This window comes from Theobroma cacao, chromosome 1 (genome assembly GCF_000208745.1).
Source record: "Theobroma cacao cultivar B97-61/B2 chromosome 1, Criollo_cocoa_genome_V2, whole genome shotgun sequence".
Lineage (NCBI taxonomy): Eukaryota > Viridiplantae > Streptophyta > Magnoliopsida > Malvales > Malvaceae > Theobroma > Theobroma cacao.
Genome location: NC_030850.1, coordinates 11,593,810 through 11,598,564, shown reverse-complemented (window position 1 = coordinate 11,598,564; position 4,755 = coordinate 11,593,810). Strand labels below are relative to the sequence as shown.

Here is a 4,755-nt window from a genome sequence, read left to right as displayed (position 1 = left end):
CAAGTGTTATAAGAAACACTAACTATATTAGATTCATAACATACAAAAGAATTGAGATTAACTTTCTTTTCAAGCCAAGCCTCTCGTTTAGGACAATCCTCCCGCTTGTGTCTTTTCTTTTTACAAAAGAAACACAAGGATTTTTCCTTATTCACAATATGGACAAGTGTATATGCTTTCGCTTTCGCTTTCTTTCTCTTCCTATTGGCTTGATTTTTATCCTTTTCTTATGTGACCATATGTACACTTTCACCCATTTCTTAGAGCAATCTCTTTTCCTCTTGCACACATGACCAAGATTTCATTAATTGACCATATTTCTTTTTATGTTAGAGAATATTTTAAAAGGATTATATTGAGATAGGAGAGAGTTCAGGATAAAGTGTACTAGAAAGAATAAAAAATTTCAATCTTCAAAATCTTTAGCTGAGCAGCTATATCCCTCATTTACATAATGTGCTCGCGCACTCTTTTGATGTTAGTGAGCTTTGTTGACAACAACTTAATTATAAGAGTGCTTGCTAGACCTTTCTCAAAAGACTTAAATTGCTCATCAATAGCCTTCTAAAGGTCCTTGACTTCTTGCGTTTAGGTATGGACCCATGAATACTAGTAGTAATGTGAGATTTGATAAGCATCACACTCAAATGATCCCATCGTTCATATAAAATAATCTTAGTTGGTGTATTAGTAGCCATAATTCTAGCAGTCTCATCCTTTTGAAGAGCATAGTCAAGGTTAATACACCCCAGATAAAGAAGAATTCTCTTTTTCCATACTTTATAGTTGTTGCCACTTAAATAGGGAATATCAGATTTTTCACTAGATAATATCAAAGATTGAATTGCAAATAAAAAAATAATCTTGCTTATGTTACAAAATTGAGACACAACCATCAAAAAAATGATTTGCTTACCAATATAAGATATATCAAAATAATAAACATGAATCGACATGTCATAAAAATCTATTTGTGTATATAAATTTTAACACAAAATTGATTCACTTACTTTATGATGAAAATAACAAATCATCAATATTTCTTATTACATATGGGTTAATTAAGAAATAGAAATTATTTACTATTTCATCCTAATTAAATATGAATATATGATAATCTCCCTGTAGGATAAAATTAACATATTAACGTATTCAATTACAATTTCATGCCATAAAATCTAGATGTGATCAACAATATATATCAATACTTTATGTATGCATTGTCATAATTAAAGATGCTGTAGCTACTCCTTAATTAATCAAATGCACACTAATCATATGACATCAATACCATAAATTAAGATATTATTTTTACAAAAATAAGCATAACATAAATAATTTATTTTATTATGCTAATAATAGCTTAATTAAAAGTAGAATGAATTTGGACTAAGTAAACTTCCTTATGACTAATTAAATAGTCAAGCCTATTTACAAAAATTAAGATCTAGAAAACTAAATTAGGTCTAATTCATAATAGGCTTCAAAAACACGTTTATATTAATAACATAAATGTCCAAATTTTATAATCTATATTTTAAACAACCCAAACTTAAATCACATGCCCAAGTTATTTATTTACAACTAAAAATTCAAAACACAATAATTATAAAGGCCTACATGCAAATTAAAGCAAGCTCAATAATAATTATTTATTAAACAAACTAAGCTCTAAATTTAATTAAAAGACAACACACAATTAATTAAACAAGCAGCCCAAGTTAAGTTACAACAATCAACTTGTAAGTTTAACAAATTCACAGTGAAACATGTGACGAAGACGAATTAAAAGATAAAAAATTTCCAATCACACGCTAACAGTCCGCATAATTTTATTGAATCAATGCGAATAACTCAAGGCCACATATTTGCAATCTTCGTAAAACAATTAAAACACTCAAAAGATAATAACAATCAATTTGACTTAGTCAACAGTCATCCTATTATAAATTTACAATTGAAAAAAAATGAAAAGTCAGACAAAAGCGTCCAAAAATAATAACAAATATCCAAAACTAAGGTCCTTTCTTTCTTTAATAAGTTAAATAATTGAAACAATTTGACTAGTCAAAAGGTTGATGCAAAAAATACATGAACAGTGTCAATAATTACCAATTATGGCCCACCCACGCAAATTACCACCTGGAAAACGAACTTCATATCACCACAAGCTTTGGAGTTTGCAAGACTACTAGCACAAGGTAGAAGCAACTAGAAAATATCACAGCATAACATGCATAAATTTTACAAGAAAGGCCAATGAAAATTTTACACAAAATAATCATTGAGCATGGTAAAACAAATCTAGATCTAAAAATTTTATCAGTATCAATTCCATTATGGGTCATATTAATTCGTAATAAATCTTAATTTTTTTGAAATTATAATTTTATTTATAGGTAAAAGAAAAATATTACTATGATACCACGTGATAAACCATACTCAAATATGTTTATGTAAACAAATCATAGCAGCAAAAATAATAACAATCGTACTAATCTCCATCCATATCAATAATAAAAGAAGAAACTAATATTCTGATTTAATGCAATTCCCAATGATGGATACAGGGCTAGTGGATTATTGAGTCAGTCAAGAGTAGAATATCTATTTATAGACTTCCTCCCATCAAAAACATCTCAAATCTCTCATAATTTAAAGAAAATTTTTCTGTAGAATTTCAAATACATTTTATTTATACAAGTTAAACTAATATTGTCACATAATAAAAATCCCAATTGAATTTTAAATCTAAATTAAATCTAAAATTTCAAGTAAGAGACTGCAATTCTATTCGGCAATAATTGATTCTTTTTAAAGATAAAACAGCTGTGAAATCTCAACCACTCCATTTTCAAAAAAAAAAAAAAAAGCCACCACCATCGATAATAATGGTGAAGGGGGAGCTAGTGTTCATTCCGACGCCAGCCATAGGCCACCTCGTCTCGCATGTCGAGTTTGCAAAGGGCTTGCTTGATCAGGATGAGCGTTTCTCAGTCACCTTTCTAATCATGGACACACCCTTTGCCCCCGAGCTTAAAACATACGCTGGATCACTTGCTTCCTCTGATGTTCCTCGACTTCGATTTATCAATCTTCCTCAGACACAAGTAGCTGTCTCGGTAAGCGTTTCCATTTGCCAAGGAGTACTTGGAGTTAAACTCTATAGAGTCACAAGTTGTGCGTCAAAGATTGCATCATCAATCACATTTTGCCTGAGTCTATCTCTGTTGTAGGCTTAGTTGTTGATACGTTTACTACTCCCATGATTGATGTAGCCAGTGAGCTTGGGCTCTCTTCCTATCTTTTCAACACTTCTGGTGTAGCCTGTCTTGGGTTCATGTTACACCTAATTACTCGCCATGATCTAGTTGTTCGGGAGTTTCAAGCCTCTGATACTGAGTTAGTTATTCCAGTTTATGTGAACCCGGTTCCTAATAATGTTTCACCTTCAGTTTTGTTTGACAAGAATGGTGGGTATATTTGCTTCTTAAATCTTGTGAGAAGATTCAAGCAGACCAAAGCCATCATTAGTAATTCATTCGAGGAGTTGGAATCTCATGCTGTCAAGTCTCTATTAGAGTTAGAGTATGATATACCCTTCTACGTGTTAGGGCCGCTGCTTCACCTTCATGGTCAGAGTAGTTCGCTCTGCGATCAGATCCAACTTGACAAGATTATGAAATGGCTTGACGATCAACCACCATCATCGGTGGTTTGCTTGTGTTTCGGAAGCTTGCAGGCCTTCGATGAAGCACAAGCCACGGAGATTTCTTAGGGGCTCGAGCAATCGGGGCACCAGATTCTTGTGGTCAATAAGAAGAAGAAGCCCAGAGAAGGATGGTATACGAAGGCCTAGTAGTTGCATCGAACTGAACGAGATTTTGCCCCAAGCTTTCTTGGAGCATACAGAAGGAAGAGGAGTGGTTTGTGGTTGGATTCCACAAGTTAAGGCCCTTGCCCACAAGTCCATCAGAGGATTTGTATCACACTGTGGATGGAGCTCGATTCTGGAGAGCTTATGGTAAGGGGTGCCCATTGTGACTTGGCCAATGCACGCAGAACAACAATTGAATGCGTTTCAGATGGTGAAGGATTTGGGATTAGCGGTGCAGATGAGATTGGATTATAAGCTGGGTGAGAGTGATACTGTGACGGTAGATGAAATAGAAAAAGCCATAAATTGCGTGATGGAGGCTGATAGCGAGGTGCGGAAAAGGGTGAAAAAGATGAGTAAACTTAGTAGGGAAGCTGTGAGCGACAGTAATAGGTCTTCATTCAACTCCTTTGCGCGGTTGATTGAGTTTATGATGAGCAACGCCAACAAGTCTTGGGAAACATCTATCTATGTTACTTAAACTCAACCACTATCTTAATATCTGTCTTGTAAAGAGGTGCATGTAATCCATCATTTTACTCGCAAAGATTTCTTTTGTCATTTAAATATGGTGGTGGGATGTTAATGTCTAATATACAATTTAAAGTCGAGGAAATTATATCACCTTTATTATCCTGAACTGATATATGTATGATACAATAAAATAGTAATTAAAGTATAGATAAGATAATATGTTAATAAAGGGATTAGTAGAAAATCTAATCTTAAAGAGTTAAGCTTAAGAGCTTAGTTTAAAATTCAAGATAATAAATATCCAGCATTAAATTGAGTTAAGTGAGTTTGTCACATCTAAAAGCGACAGCAGAAAACCTAATATTAAAGAGCTAAGCTTAGAGTTGATGAAATATTGAGCATTA

At 33.0% G+C, this 4,755-nt stretch overlaps 1 pseudogene; it reads left to right on the top strand.

The window, feature by feature from the left end:
• LOC18612306 lies at positions 2,797 to 4,426 on the top strand (annotated as a pseudogene).